The sequence below is a fragment of the Gorilla gorilla genome, chromosome 5 (assembly GCF_029281585.2).
Source record: "Gorilla gorilla gorilla isolate KB3781 chromosome 5, NHGRI_mGorGor1-v2.1_pri, whole genome shotgun sequence".
NCBI classification, from domain to species: domain Eukaryota; kingdom Metazoa; phylum Chordata; class Mammalia; order Primates; family Hominidae; genus Gorilla; species Gorilla gorilla.
Window position 1 is genome coordinate 122,561,326 of NC_073229.2, and position 17,331 is coordinate 122,578,656.

Sequence of the window (17,331 nt, forward strand, 5' to 3'; positions counted from 1 at the left end):
ACCTGTTTTTTTTTTAAAAAAAAAAAAAACACAAAACAAGTAGCCACAGTGAGCCATCACCTACATATAAGATTTTTAAAAAAGTATTTATAAATTCTGATTTAGTCCATGTTAAATTGCTTTGTTTGACAATATTTTTAAAAGAATGAAGGCAGGACAAGGAAAGTAGAAGGCAAGGGAGAGAGGAAGTGAGGAGGAAAAGGAGGCAAAACCAACCAACACCTCAAATGGCTTTTCACTACTGTGAAATCAAAGTGCAGTCCTGATAATATTCAAAGACCAAGCCATCGCTGATTTTCATTTATTTTTACTATCTTAATATTTGCAGGACGATGAGCATTTCTGAAAATAGTTATACATGGGCTGTGTAACATTGTTGCTTGGTGACAGTGAGTTTTGTGAGACTGCCCTGAAGCACTTGGGGACTGTGCATACTGCTTGGAGACTTTTACTTATATAGATTTCTCAGCAGGGTAATGGGAGAAAATTTGAGAATTTAGCTTTTGTTTGATGTGTTACAAATGACAGATGGAAAATTGCAATATTTTGAAAAGACAAAAATGCAATGATGCACAGAACATAAGACTGCCGTAATAATAATGGTACTTAGCATTTATGCTGAGTTCTTCATCTACAGCATACTTTACAAACAACTAATGAAGCCTCGTAACACTCCTGAAAGGCAGGTAAGCATCATTACTGCCATTTTACAGATGGAGAAAATGAGGCATGGAGGTTGAATATCTTTGCCTAAGGCTACTGGGAATAAATAGCAACACTTGAATTAAGGTTTAGGGATTCAGTCCTTTCTGCATAAAAGATCAGGGGACCAGCATTATTTGAATTAAAACAATGAAGGTTTAATACTAAATATTATCCCTTTTGAAAAGAAGATAAACTCATCATTCAGTTAACATTGATTTTCTTATAAATTGAAATTATACCTGCCTTCAGAAAACAACAATAACCTGTTCCGAGTTTATTTCCCTCATTCATTCTCAGTCTCCACAATGATCTCCATAGAATGCCTTTACTGAATGATGAGATGATGAGGGGCTTTACAGTCAGTGTCATCTCAAAGCATTGAGATTCGCTTTTGCTTTATATTAAAGTTGCAAATCATATCAATAGGCTTCATTTCATATTATGACAGACTTCTCATTTCTGATAAAAGTAATAATTGTTAGCAATTTCAAAATCCTATATTATGTGAGAAAAATGTAGATTTTATATCTTTCTGCTAGTTAACTCTCTCCATAATTTTCCTCAATCCCAAAATTATTGCTTAAGATATAGAATGTTGCCAAAGAAATGATTCTCAGCCTGAAAGCAATGACCTGAGAGATTGTGTATTTTTGGAGGATTTGCTGCTTACCTTTAAAAGTCATGCAGTTTTTGTTTTAGTTTTGTTTGTTTGAGATAGGGTCTCACTCTGTGGCCCAGGCTGTAGTGCAGTGGCACAATCTTGGCCCACTTTAACCTCAGCCACCTGGGTTCAAGCTATTCTGGTGCCTCAGCCTCCTGAGTAGCTGGAACTACAGGTGCACACCACCACGCCTGGCTAATTTTTTGTATTTTTAGTAGAAACAGGGTTTACTCTGTTGGCCAGGCTGGTCTCGAACTCTTGGCTTCAAGTGATCTGCCCGCCTTGGCATGCAGTTTCTAACCAATGTTTTGCAGAGTTAGAAGCACAATGTGGAAAATAGCACAAATTTTAGGAAAATCTCCCCCCCCCCTTTTTTTTTCTCTTTGGAAGATCAATGACCTTGTTTTCATGTGTAAATATTTGTAAATTCCCAGCTCCTAGGATCTTACCAACTGAGGGGACAAGATTTGAAACAATAGTGAGCAGTTCACTTAACACTATGGTATGAAAATATATAATTAAGTCATACACTCACAAATGTTGAGGAAACATGAAAAGGAACAGAGATTGCTTTTTTTTTGCTAATGTATTGAAAACACTATTTACCAAACTGATTTTGATTAGTACATGTGGCAAATATTTAAAGAATTTGATTCTAAAAATTATTCCCATAAACTTGTTTTTTAAAAAGTTCTCAACAAAGAAAATGTTCTAAAGTTAGAATTTGGTGATGGTTGCACAACTCTGTGAATACAATACAACCTTTTAATTATATACTTTATGATGTAAATTTCCTGTTACAGGAATTATAACTCAATAAAGATATATATATATATATGTTTCAAGGTTCAGAAAATGGCATGCCACTCCCCCACCCCACCCCACCCCATCCCAACTTCAGTGCTAGTCTGCTTTAGCTCCAGGACCTATGCTCTGTCTGTTCGGTATATATTCTTCAGAGGATTTGGAAGGAATTATTTTTTCTCTTCTCACTTTGTTTCTCTTGACTCTGCAGGAACCACTTGGGTGCCCAGCTGCTGTCCATTCTCCACACTTATCCCACCTGATGGAACGCTGTTGAGAAAAACATCACTGCAATGCCTAATAAACAGACATGGGTCCCAGACCCAATAAGAGTGAAACCATCCCCCTATTTAAATGAAATTATGGCTGATGAGAAAGACAAATTAATTTCTCTGTCCCCAGTATTACACAAAACTTTGGATGCTGCCACTGTTACAATTTTATTTTCCCCAGGAGCTCAGAGTCCCACCTTCATTCTTTTTGTTTAATGCTTAAGCTTGCCTCTCCACCTATGGAAGACTAGAATGAGCAGAGACCATGTATTCAATGATCTGTAAATCTAACAGGAAACAATATAATAAATATATTGTGTTTGCTAACCAAATCTGTGAATGATTAGATCGACTGGTTAATGATTAGATGGATTAACACATCATTTCTATTTTCTCTCTCCTCCCCTACTTCTTGTTTTAATGATACCTTCCAAGTTTTATTTCTCCAAGCCTAACCCCTTACATAATACAAGAGGACAACAGTTTGCAAAATAAATATCTGTTGGCCCTAACTGGTAAATACTGAAATAGATTTCAAGTAATATGAGTGTTTTTGAAACCACCTAAATCTGTAAGCCACCCTTCAAGGAGCAAGGGTAGCAAAGTGAATAAGCCAGACATGTAAAAATAAAGATGACAAAATGGAAGGCAATTAATGCCTGTAATGGAGGTGGGGAAGGGGGGAATGACAAGTTAATAAGAAATTTATGTTTAAATGCTATCTGCCATAAAATATCCATGCTTATTTTAGAAAATATGTAAAATGTTTAAGAATTAAACATCTTTAAAAAAATCACATGAACTCATCACCCTGCAACAAAACACACACAGATGAGTGCACACACTTAAACACACATTAATTTTCAATTAGTATATAAAGTTAATATCCTGCTAAGTACAAGATACTATATCATGAGCATTTTATCTCGCCAATATTCTATGAAAACATAATTATAATTATTACAGAATATTCTGGAAAGTGAATATACCATGATTTATCCAGTCATTTCCCTATTAACATACATTTTGTGATTCCAATTTATCACTGCCACACAGTATCTTCTTAAATAACCTCACTTATAAGTTTTGTTTGAACATTTTTACTATTTTCTATTTAATATAATGTTAATATAATGTTATAATGTTAGGGTTTTACTATATAAGGTGTATACATTATTTTAACGCTCTTTCCACTGGACACCCAAAGCCCTCAGTAAGTTTAGTGAATAACAGTACAATGCCCAAATATATGAAAGTTTTTCTCTTCCTTAATTTTTAGCATTTTGCACTATATTTTATTTTGAATAAATTAAAGAACTCATTTAAAGTACCTTTCATAGTGTCTCATATAGTGAGGTATCATACATAATGGTATTATTATAAATTTTGTTACTAATAATGACGTACATATACTTGCTCAATTACTAGGAAAATGAATGCTTAAACTTATCTTTCTTTTATTATCAGTGGGTTGAATTATGTCTTATATTTATTGACCATTCATATTTCTTCTGTGAATTTTCTTGTCTTTTATTTATTATCAGTATATTTCTTTTTTCTCTAGATTTTGTGTTAAAAAACACTATAATATGTAGTAACAATATTATCCCTTTATTATTTTTGTTTTGAATATTTTCATTAACTTATTACCTTTTAATTACTTCTGAGTTATTTTACAAAAAACGTCTAAATCATTAATAAAATACATTAATAATTTTAAACATTATTATATATGCTATTATTTTTATACTTAGAACAGCTTTTTCCAAAGTTTAATCTATGAAACACCAGGCTTCTAAAACATTTTGTTAAATAAATAAAATTATATGGTCTAATAAGTTTGAAGAAAATGAAGATATATAAATTTAAGTGGTTTTCTTTCACATTTTTTATGTTTGTAGGAAGCTAATATGCATTGTAGTGCCAAAGGGCATTTACAAAACATATTTGACCATGGCACCCTCCATTCATAAAGCATTTCGTAGGGTTAGTGTGTCTCTGAATACATTTTAGTTGACCTATATAGAAGCTATTTATCTGTTCCAAGACCACATAAAAAAGTTAAACCAGGCCAGGTGCGGTGAGTAACTCCTCTAATCCCAACTTTTTGGGAGGCCGAGGTGGGTGGATCACCCAAGGTCAAAAGTTTGAGACCAGACTGATCAACATGGTAAAACGCTGTCTCTACTAAAAATACAAAAATTAGCTGGGCGTGGCAGTGCACCCCTGTAGTCTCAGCTACTCGGGAGCCTGAGACAGGAGAATCACTTGAATCTGATAAGCATAGCTTGCTGTGAGCCAACATTGTGCCACCGAACTCCAGCCTGGGCAACACAGTGAGACTTCCAAAAAAAAAAAAGAAGAAAGAGAAAAAGAAAGAGAGAGGGAGAGAGAGAGAGAGAGAGAGAGAGAGAGAGAGAGAGAGAAAGGGAGAAAGGGAGGGAGGAAGGAAGGAAGGAAGGAAAGAGAGAGAGAGAAAGAAAGAGAGAGAGAAAGAAAGAAAAACTATACTTTAAAAAAATTTTAAAGCCTCATGGTATATTCATTTATTTGTTTGCTTTAACAACTTTTTGCAAGTTATTTGTTTAATAAATATTATGAATTAGGTCTCTTTTTTTAACCCAATAATTAATTCTCCCAATACCATTTGTTTAGAAACTTAAATCTTTTAATCCTTTGGTTTATCATGCCCTCTGTTTTTGCCATAACCTAAATTATTATATGTACTATAGTGTGTCCAAATACTATCTATTCTGTTCTATTAATCTAACTGTAATTTCATGAACCGGAACCACAGTGTTTTAACATCATAACATATTTAAACACCTGTCTTAATGTATTAAAAGATGTGAATTATTTTTCTTTCCCCATAATGTTCATAGATACTTTTACATGTTTATTCTAACAATGAACTTTGAATTATTTTAACATGATCTCAAATAACATTTATTAACCCTATCATTAATTTGAAAGTTATTTGCATATTTTAAAAAATCCAGTGCTCTGTTATGGAAATACAGTTTCTATTTTTATTATATTGAAGTTTTTATTTATATTGCTTAGTAAAGTATTGTAAGACTGCTCATATAGATTACGTACATTTCTTAATAAGATATTACTATTTTGTGAATAGTACCTTTTCACATTATGTACACTAATTGGTTATTGCTGCTGTACAGAAAAACTATCAACTTTTGCCATTTAATTTGTATCCAATCACTGTAATGAACTTTAATATTAATTCTCAGACTTTTGCCAATTATTCTCTTGAGTTCTCTATTTAAATAGTCATATTGTCTGCAAATAATAACAAAAATTTGCCTTCTCTTATTTCAGTATTATATTTTATTGCCTTGGCAAGGAAGTCAAAGCCTGTGTTAATTAGTGAGGGTATTAGCAAATACTGTTTTTTTGTAAATATAATATTCAATAGTTTTAAATAATTTTTAAGGTATGTTATCAATTCATAATTTGGTAGGAATTAATTTTTAAAAATTAGGAATGAGTGGTAAGTGCTATTGAAGGCGTTTTTACCAACAAATGAGATCAAAATAAATCTTATGGGATTTCCTTTTGATTTATCTATTCATATCTACCTACCTACCTACTTATCTATTTATCTCCCTGTCTATCCACATATATAAATATCACTCTATACATTAAGACGCGTATATACGTAGTTGCATGCATAACATACACTACAACACACACATACACATTTCTATGTCTGTTACTAAAACACCTGACTTTTCTTGGCTAAATTCTCTGGTTGAGGTTCAAAAGCTTCCTAGAGGCCATGTCTTAGTGCTTAATACTCTCATATAGTTTTCTTATGTGAGCTCAGATTTCTGTAATAAATCATTTTCAGATTCTTCTTGGGCCTCAGTATAATGTTCTCTTTATCTTTCCTTACTAGACCTTGCGTTGTTTTTGTTTTTTCCTCTTTGCTATTCTTAAGTCAAAGGCATCCAGATTCAGTGTTTACCATCAGAAAATGTATCAATTTCATTTGATGCTGCTCACTCTCTACCACGTGCTAACAGAATCACCTTTTTATATCACTATAGATGAAAGGGTATCTAATATCTGTGAGTCTTAGCCATACATCAGTGTCTAACAAAAGTTTATCGGCTTCATGTCTCTGGACTGAAATGGAGCCATTTTCCAACTCCATTATCTGTATCATCGACACCCTGCAGATGAAATACAAGGGGAATACTATACTATAGGAGCTTCTGCCTATAGTCCATTTATGGTTCCACACCTGGAGGATGATGTTTTCTAAGATGTAACTCCCCCTGTTCAACCCTGTACCACCTGCTTGTGTTCTCAATTCAGATGTACATACTTGTGTGTGGTGGGGTTGGAAGAGGTGTCAGGGGAAGGTGGAGGATAAGTGAGCCTTGGTACCTTAAGAAGCAACACTTTTACATAAGGATGACAGCCTAGTGTTCTCTTAGGTTCTGACCTGGTGTTTCTAGATTGTGGGCATTCAGTGAGGTTTCAATGAGACGTCTCCTTGTTGTTTTTAAGGAAACATGACTCCTCTGTTGTAGGGAAAGAGATTGGAGAAGACCATTAATTATTTTTATCATAATCTTCCATTATTCTGCTATTCAGTGAAAATCTTTCTCCCAACCACCTCCGAATCAAGCACTATGTCCTCTGACAGTCTTAATTTTCTGTGTTTCTGTAAGTTGCATCTTTTGTTCTGTCTTCGTAGATTTGTTGGGAAGCAGTGAGACATTAGAGACACTGATTGAAGAATTACTTTGTAAGTGCCCAATTAAAGTAGAACCTGGGGGAAGAAATTCAGGATTTTCAAATAAGGATAAAATTCACAGAAACAAATTGGAAGAAGTTTACTCCATTCCGTTCTACAACACTTCAAGGCTGTTTTATCAAAGAAGACATCAAAGTTAAATAAAAACCTTTAGTCACATGTATACATATGTAACTAACCTGGACATTGTGCACATGTACCCTAAAACTTAAAGTATAATTTAAAAAAAACCTTTAGTCAAAAACTTAGAAACTTTAAATTTACTTTATGTAAGGATCACATGATAAAACTACTTCAAATAAAAACACTATGAAGCTATTAGACCATATAAATTCTCAAAGTAATTATTTAAGACAATGAGAAAAATATAATATACCAGTAACTACTTTTCAAAATTATTACCATTTAGGTATAGAATAATTTTTATAAAGAATAACAAAATGCTTAAAAACATATTGACATATCAACAATGTGTCTGATCATTTTTGAAATCATCCTCAAAGGGATTTTGTAAATTTTCAGTCTTCCCCTAGACACTTACTTGTATTAATCTAGGTTCTCCAGAGAAACAGACTCAATAGGAGATATACTCACACACACTCACTATAAGGAATTGGTGCACACAGTTAAAAAACCTGGGAAGTCCAAGATCTGCAGTCAGAAAGAGCTAATAGTATAAGTTTCGGTCCAAGTCTAAAGGCAGGAGAAGACTAATGTCCCAGCTAGAAGACAGTCAAGCAGAAAGAATCGTTTTATTCTATTCAGGCCTTCAACAATTTGGATGAGGTCCACTCGTATTATGGAGAGAAATCTGTTTCACTCACTCTACTTATTTGAATGTTAATATCATCCAGAAACACCCCCATAGACACTCCCAGGTGATGCTTAACCAAATATCTGGGCACCCCATTGTCCACTTAAACTGAGGCATGCAATTAACCATCGCAAGTCCACTCCTTATCAACTTGGCACCTATATGCATTTCCTTAAACTATACCTAATCTCCAAATGAAGATGATAATAAGGTCATAATTATGTCTAACGTGATATAATTATACTGCATATAATCAGAAATACATTAACCCTTTCCACAGAGGAGTCAAAGTCCTTAAATGATATTTAGTCTTCTCAATATTTCATAACTTAAATACTATGATATAAAATTAACCATACTTAAATATGATATAAATCCAAATATTTTTGTTATTTAATAATAAAGGAAGAATGAAAACAAAAATATACACACAGATACATATACAAAAACATGTTTGTAACAAAATAATGAATAAATATTCATGACAATTACAGTCTTCATTTCTGTAACTGGACATGCAGCCATAGCTAGTAAATATAACTTCCTTCTTTCACTACTCATTCTGTATTCCTATTGCCTTCAGCAAGCACCTCAGTTGGTCGTAGTTCTTTACCTTGTGGAAAGACACAAGCTTTCATTCCTAAAGGATTTGAGCTATTAGTTTTACTGCCAGGATTTGATTGTTGCAATTTTCCATTGACCTTAATCATATGGCATGGTAATAGTAAGAGATGACTTTAGGGATGACCTTCAGTGTTCCAGACATACTCTTCCTTACCTTCATTGTGAAGTAGCAGTCCAATTTCCACTTGGTAGTCAGGTGGTCACCAAGCATGGTAACTTCTTTCTTTGCCTATTGATTCAGAGGCATGAGGAGTCCAAAGTGGTCAGGCTGCAATCTTAACTTCCAGTTCAATGGAAAACATTCTTATGTTTTTTGGTAGAAGCATTACTCCCTTCTAATCTAAGAATTCTAGGCCAGCAGAACATAAATTGACAGGAATGGGAAGAAAAATTTTGCTAATGCATCACTATGGTTAATAGTGAGTGATGCCACTCCCATTTCCACTCCTTGATTCTTGGACCCATGCATCCTAGCTATCAGAGAAATAGCACAATATATTGAACTCAGAGAATATACAGCTTTTCATAGAACCTGCCCTAACCCTGTAAGTTATTGCCATATATTTGGAAGTATAAAAGAGTCTTCAAAAGGCCATTCTACCTTTCTATAAAGCCAGCTGTTTCAAGATGGTGGAGAACATGGTAAAAGCAGTAAATCTCATAAATGTGGGTCCATCAACACATTTCTTTGGCTGTGAAGTGAGTATCTTTGTCACAAGCAATGCTGTGTGAAATATCATGACGATAGATATGGTATTCTGTAGGTCCATAGATGGCAAAAACATTGCATACAGGGGAGGAAAATCCATATTCAAAGTAAATGTCTATTAGGGATGAAAGGCTTTAAGATTAAAAAATGAAAAGAAAAACAGAGTAAATGTCTATTCTAGAAAGAACAGAACACAGTCCCTTCCATGATGAAAGAAGTATAATGTAATCAATCTCCTACTAGGTAGCTGGCTGATCACCACAAGGAATGGTGCTATATCAGGAGTTCAGTGTTAGTCTCTGCTGCTGGCAGATTGGGCAATCAGCAGTGGCCATAGCCAGGTCTGCCTTTGTGAATGGAATTCCATGTTGCTAAGCCTATGCATAACCTCCATCTCTGCCAACGTGGCCACTTTGTTCATAAGTTCATTATGTGATGACAGGGGTGGCTGGAGAAAGAGGCTGACTGAATATTCACAGGACAAGTCATTCTGTCCAATTGATTAGTAAAATCCTCCTCTGCTGAGTTCACCATCTGGTGAACATTCACACGGGACACAAATATCTTCACACTTTTTGCCCATTCTGAAAGGTCTGCATACCTCTAATCTAAATTTTTTCGTGTCACCAATTTTTCAATTATATTCCTTCCATGACCCTGACCATACTATCAAACCATTGATCACAGACCATGAATCAGTACATACATCTGGCCATTTTTCCTTCTGAACTAAGAGAACAACCATACTCTGCTTGACAGAAGGATTTCCCTTTACCATTCTCATTTAGGATGCCCAAGAACAAGGCTACAGTGCTACAGCTACCTACGTTTAGGTTGTGCCTGCATATAATTCACACCCCAGGCCCTAGATGTCTTCTTTTGCCAGCTGATCATCAGGATCTTCCCATGTGGTGATAGGTATGGGCTGAGAAAGAGAAGGCCGAGTAGCAGAAGTGAGGACCTTAGGCTTTGGGACCACTTCTTCATGTAATTTACCTGTTTCCTTACGGTCTATTTGGGTCCCCTCACATATATATCACTTCCACTTTATTATGGATTGCTGATGGGCATGCCCAACTTTAGGCCTTGGTGGGTCAGATAACACCTAATTCATAATGGACAGCTCAGGTTTCATGGTAACCTGGTGGTCCATGCTTAAGTGTTCAGCCTCTACTAAGGCCCAGTAGCACGCCAAGAGCTGTTTCTCGAAAGAGAGTGTTTACTTGAAGAAGATGGCAGAGCTTTGCTCCAAAATCCTCAGGGCCTTCTTCATGATTCACCAGTGGGGGCCTGCCAAGGGTTTCAAAAAACATCTTTATCTGCCACTGAAACTTCAAGCACCAATGGATGCAATGGATTATATGGCTCAAGTGTCAGAGCAGCTTGCATGGCAGCTTGGAACTGTTGCACAGCCATCTCTTGTCTCCATTCAAAACTAGCAACTTTTGGGGTCATTTGATAAATGAGCCCACTAAATGTTGTGCCCCGTTTTTTGGTTTTAAGGAGAGGCCAGTTGCAACAACTTATTCTTTACCTTGGAAGGGATATCTCAACATGCCCCACATCACAGGACCCTAAGAAATTTCCAGGAGGTACAAGGCCTCTGAATTTTTGAAATTTATTGCACATCCTCTGCTACACAAATGTCTTACAATTAAGCCTAAATTAGTTGCTGCTTCTTGCTCATTAAGTCCAATTAGCATAATGTCGTCAATGTAGTGGACCAGTGTGATGTCTTGTAGTAAGGCAAATATCCCTGCAAACTAAATGATGACAGAGGGTTGGAAAAGTGATATCCCCCTGAGGTAGGACAGTGAAGGTGCATTGCTGGCCTTGGTAGCTAAAAGCAAACTGCTTCTAGTGATCTTTACTAACAGATATCAATAAGAAAGCATTTGCCAGATCAATAGCTGCACACCAGGTATCAGGGGACGTATTAATATTAATTTGCTCTAGCAATGAAATCACATCTGGCACAGCAGCTACAATTGGAGTCACCACACAATTAAGCTTATGATCATCTGCTGTCATTCTCCAAGGTTCCTCTGTCTTTTGCACAAGCCAAGTAGGTGAATTGAATGGGGATGTGGTAGGAATCACTCCCCGGCATCATTCAAGCCCTTGATGGTGGCATTATTCTCTGCAATCCCTCCAGGAATGCAGTATTGCTTGCAGTTTACTATTTTGCTAGGAAGTCACCATTCTAGTGGCTCTCACTTGGTCTTCATCATTGTAGGCCCTCACATCACAGGTTAGAGAATCAGTGTGAGTATTTTGCCAGATGCTGAATGTATCTATTCCAATTTTGCATCCCAAAACTGGGGAAATAACCATAGGATGGGGTCAAGGACACGCTGGGCCCACTGAGAGACAAACCTGAGCTAAAACTTCTTTGATTCCCTGCCGACCATAACCCTCTACCCTAAATAGTGAGCCACAGTGACATTTTGGGTCACCTGAAATCAATGTCATTTCATAGTTGGTATCCAGTAGTATCTGAAAGGTCTGATCATTTCCTTTTCCCCAGTACACAGTTACCCTGCTAAAAGGCCATAGGTTCCTTTGGGGAAGGCTTGGAGAAAAATTACCAGTACAAATTTTCAGTACTTTATCAAGAACCTTTCTCTAGGGGTCTTGACCTTTCCCTTCATTCTAGCAGTTCTGGGTTTGAAAACTGGCTCAATCCTGATAATTGTTTGAGGGGCTGTGACTCTATTATTACAATTCAGGTTAGACTTTTGTTCATGTGACCTAGAACTTTTCTGCTTATATAAATCAAGACAGAATGTAGTAGGCTTCTTATCTATTTCACTCTGGGAACACGATGGTCAACTAGCCAGCACCATAAGTTTGCATGAATCAGGCTATTCTGATTGCTGCTTTGACTCTGCTGTCCATTACGGTAACCACGCACCCACCTTGCCTTTGGTGGTTGAGTGCAGCCACATGACTGCAGCCACCTGGGATCCAATTACTCCCACTGCCTTTAGTTTTCCCAGTGGTCTGCAGGCACTACTGTAAGGGCTGTCCTACAGAGAACAGCAATCACAGAGCTCTTCAAGGATGCCATAACTCCCCTCACAAATTTATTTCTCATGGTAAGGGTAATAAATAAGTATGTTTTCTGTACCCTTCTAGTGTGGCTGAATAGGCATTAAATGACAAATCCACTCTAATACTCCAATCTCCCTTTGAATCCCTTCCTCTACGTTAAACCAAGGCAGGTCCTGTATTTCTCATTTGCTCACTGTGGGCCACCTTTCAGTCCATGTTTCAACCAACTAAGCAAACAAACTCTTAGAACCCTTTCTACCTCCTGAATATCCACAGGACAAGTCATTCTGTCCACTTGATTAGTAAAATCCTCCTCTGCTGAGTTCACCATCTGGTGGGCATTCACATGGGACACAAATATCTTCACAGTTTTTGCCCATTCTGAAAGGTCTGCATACCTCTAATCTAACTTCTGAGCTATGATATTAAATAGAGAATCTCTGCTATGTGAGCCCATATCAATGAATTCAGACTGATCCAACTTAATATTCTTAACACCCATTATCACACACCCTTAATATCTATTCCCACACGTGTTTCCTGGATTTCTGCTTACCCATATTAGAAAACTTAAGCTGTTCTTTTGGAAAGTAGTGCACCATGGGTCACAATGAGTACCTCCCTTTAGGGGCTGGCTGGAACTTTAGTCTACTACTAGGTCTAGAAGCAAAGCGGGGTGGAAGGGACAGGTCCTGAGAAGAGTGAACATTGTCTTGCATGGAAACTGCCTCAGAGAAGGTCATTACAGTTTCCTTAGGCAATGCAGGGTTAATCCCCTCAGACAAGGGTGGAGAGGCTGAGACCACCAAGGTGGGAAAGCAGCTGTGATTGGAGAGGCCACTTCTGGTGGAGGGGAGTAGGCCTCTTCCACTGGCAAAGAAGACTTGTCAGAATTTAGGGGTTCAATGCCCTTAGCTTCATTAGGGTCTTCCCACACATCCACATTACAACTTACAGGATCCCATTTTCTCCCAGTCAAAGTCCTTACTTTAACAGTAAATTGAGGGGCTGGGAGTTGAACTTACATTGTAATTCAACCAATGGTATGATGAGTTCCGTATATGATTTTCAGGAATCCCAGTTCCGTGGCTATAAAAGAAAAGACACACATAAAGCATCCAGGTCGTTTATGCAGTGTTTGAGCTGAGACTTTGAATTTCTTATCTCATTCTTTCATTTCACCCCTTTGTCCAGTGACATTAGAATAAGCCAGCCTCACTATATTCGTGAGTGTCCTGGTTCATCCATGTAACTATAACAAAATACTAAACTGGTTGGCTTATAAAAAACAGAAATTTATTCTTCATAGTTCTGGAGGCTGGGAAGTCTAAGACCAAAGTGCTGGCAGATTAGGTGTATGGTGAGGGCCTGCCTCCTTGTTCACAGATGGCCATCTTCCCATTGTGTCTTCATACGGTGGAAGCGGCAAGGGTGCTCTCTGGGGCCCCTTTTGAAGGGCATTCGTTCATTCATAACAGTTGTATCCTCATGACCTTTTCACTTATCTAAGGCCCCACCTTTAAAGACCATTAGAGTGGGGATTAGGTTTCAACACATGAGTTGGGGGATGTGCGGGGGGATGTACACATTCCCTCAACAGCAGTTAAATATTCAAAGATGTTCAAAAATATCATACGCACAGTCACCCAACCCCTTGCTCTTTATAAGCTGTTGATTAGAAATATATGATGCAGATATTTTGCGTATGCATATCTTTATTGCCAGACCATTCAATGGACTATCAGTGTTCTCTTTACTACTGGCAAGAGTCATTAGTGTTGTTAAATCTAATCAGATTAGGCGCAGAATTCCAAAAATCCCAGAATCAATTCAGAAAACACATCCTTAAAATTCTGTTCCTCTGGAACCACTTTCAGTACAAAATTCTATATTAGTCTGGGTTCCCTGGAGAAACAAAACCAATAGGATTTAAATATATATATATATATATATATATCATTGGCTCACGTGATTATGAGTGACAAGAAGTCTAAGGTGTATGTTTGGCAAGGTGGAAACCGAGGAGAGCCAATAGTAGAGTTTAGTTTGAGTCAGAAGGCCTGTCAACCAGGAGAACAAACAGAGTAAGTTCCAGTCTGAGTCCTCTGAGACCCTGAGAACTAGAAGACCCATTGATATAAGCCACGGTCAGAGTTTAAAGACAGAAGACTGATGTCTAGCTGGAAAACCGTCAGGCAGAGAAAAATAATTCTTTCTTACTCATCTTTTTATTCCATTCAGACCTTCAATAGATTGGATGAGGCTCCCGCACATTAGGAAGATTCATCTGTTTTTACTCAAGCTACTGATTCAAATGTTAATCTCATCCAGAATCATCCTCACAGATACATCCAGAAACATCCTCACAGATACATCCAGAATAACATTTAACCAAATCTCTAGGCACCCCATGGCCCACTCAAATTGATACGTAAAAGTAACAAGCACAACACTCTTTTACAGTACTGTTTCTTAGATTAGCATAATAACTGAAGAAAATACACTAAAAGTCACGTGACAAATTTAAAAATAATTTGCTCCTATACCTTCTAATGCCATTGATCTTTTAACAGAATGCCATTGACTTGCTATAAAGAAACTAAACAGAGTGAAATGTAATTTGGTTCCTTTCAAGGTTTATATCTGCTGTAACTTTCTCTTTTCTATAAGCCAATTGCCTTAAAGATTCATGGGAACTCTAGCTTCTCTAGTTCTTTTAATTGTGATGTTAGGATGTCAGTTTTAGACCTTACCTGCTTTCTTCTGTGGGCATTTAGTGCTATAAATTCCCCTCTAAACACCAGAGATTCTGGTACGTTGTGTCTTTGTTCTCATTGGTTTCAAAGAACTTATTTATTTCTACCTTAATTTTGTTATTTATCCAGTAGTCATTCAGGAGCAGATTGTTCAGTTTCCATGTAGTTTTGAGTTCTAATTTGATTGCACTGTGGTCTGAGAGACTGTTATGATTTCCATTCTTTGCATTTGCTGAGGAGTGTTTTACTTCCAATCATCTGGTCAATTTTAGAATAAGTGTGATGAGGTGCTGAGAAGAATGTATATTCTGTTGATTTGGGGTGGAGAGTTCTGTAGATATCTATTACGTCTGCTTGGTCCAGAGCTGAATTCAAGTCCTGAATTCCTTGTTAATTTTCTGTCTCATTGAGCTGTCTAATATTGACAGTGGGGTGTTAAAGTCTCCCACTATTATTGTGTGGGAGTCTAAGTCTCTTTATAGGTCTCTAAGTACTTGCTTTATGAACCTGGGTGCTCCTGTATTGGGTGCGTGTATATTTAGAATAGTTAGCTCTTCTTGTTGCATTGATCCCTTTACCATTATGTAGTGCCCTTCTTTGTCTTTTCTGATCTTTGTTGGTTTAAAGTCTGTTTTATCAGAGACTAGGATTGCAATCCCTGCTTTGTTTTTTGGTAAACAAATTCAAAAGCTAGCAGAAGACAAGACATAATTAAGATCAGAGCAGGACTGAAGGAGATAGAGATATGAATAATCCTTCAAAAAATCAATGAATGAAGGAGCTGGTTTTTTGAAAAGATTAACAAAATAGGTAGACCGCTAGGCAGACTAACAAAGAAGAAAAGAGAGAAGAATCAAATAGAAACTATAAAAAATGGTGAAGGGGATATCACCACTGATCCCACAGAAATACAAACTACCATCAGAGAATATTATAAACACCTCTATGCAAATAAACTAGAAAATCTACAAGAAATGGATAAATTCCTGGACACGAACACCCTTTCAAGACTAAACCAGGAAGAAGTCAAATCCCTGAATAGACCAATAACAAGTTCTGAAATTGAGGCAGTAATTAATAGCCTACCAAAAAAACCCAGGACCAGACGGGTTCATAGCTGAATTCTACCAGAGGTACAAGAAGGAGCTGGTACCACTCCTTCTGAAACTATTCTAAACAAGAGAAAAAGAGGGACTCCTTCCTAACTCATTTTATGAGGCCAGCATCATCCTGACACCAAAACCTGGCAGAGACACAACAAAAAAAGAAAATTTCAGGCCGATATCTCTGATGAATATCAATGCGAAAATCCTCAATAAAATACTGCAAACCGAATCCAGCAGCACAACAAAAAGCTTATCCACCACAATCAAGTTGCCTTCATCCCTGGGATGCAAGGCTGCTTCAACATACGCAAATCAATAAATGTAATCCATCACATAAACAGAGCCAATGACAAAAACCACATGATTATCTCAATAGATGAAGAAAAGGCTTTCAATAAAATTAAACATCCCTTCATGCTAAAAACTCTCAATAAACTAGGTATAGATGCAACATATCTGAAAATATTAAGAGCTATTTATGACAAACCCACAGCCAATATCATACTGAATGGGCAAAAGCTGGAAGCATTCCCTTTGAAAACTGGCATGAGACAAGGATGCCCTCTCTCACCACTCCTATTCAAAATAGTATTGGAAGTTCTCACCAGGGCGATCAGGCAAGAGAAAGAAATAAAGCGTATTCAAATAGGAAGAGAGAAAGTCAAATTGTCTCTGTTTGCAGATGACATGATTGTGTATTTAGAAAACCCCATTGTCTCAGCCCAAAATCTCCTTAAGCTGATAAGCAACTTCAGCGAAGTCTCAGGATTCAAAATCAACGTGCAAAAATCACAAGCATTCCTATACACCAAGAACAGACAAGCAGAAAACCAAATCATGATTGAGCTCCCATTCACAATTGCTACAAAGAGAATAAAATACCTAGAAATACAACTTACAAGGGATGTGAAGAACCTATTCAAAAAGAAATTCAAACCACTGCTCAGGAAAATAAGAGAGGACACAAACAAATGGAAAAAATTCCATGCTCATGGATAGGAAGAATCAATATCGTGAAAATGGCCATACTGCCCAAAGTAATT

General features: G+C 36.9%; 1 long non-coding RNA gene across 2 annotated transcripts in view; it reads left to right on the top strand.

Moving 5' to 3' along the window:
- The window catches only part of LOC129534551 (uncharacterized), a 964,006-nt gene extending 961,232 nt beyond the window's left edge, over positions 1-2,774 (top strand). For both annotated transcript variants that reach the window (XR_010134327.1, XR_010134328.1), the window contains one exon: positions 2,382-2,774. This is a non-coding gene — a long non-coding RNA (uncharacterized lncRNA). The remainder of the gene's footprint in view (positions 1-2,381) is intronic.
- The last annotated feature ends 14,557 nt before the right edge of the window (positions 2,775-17,331 follow it).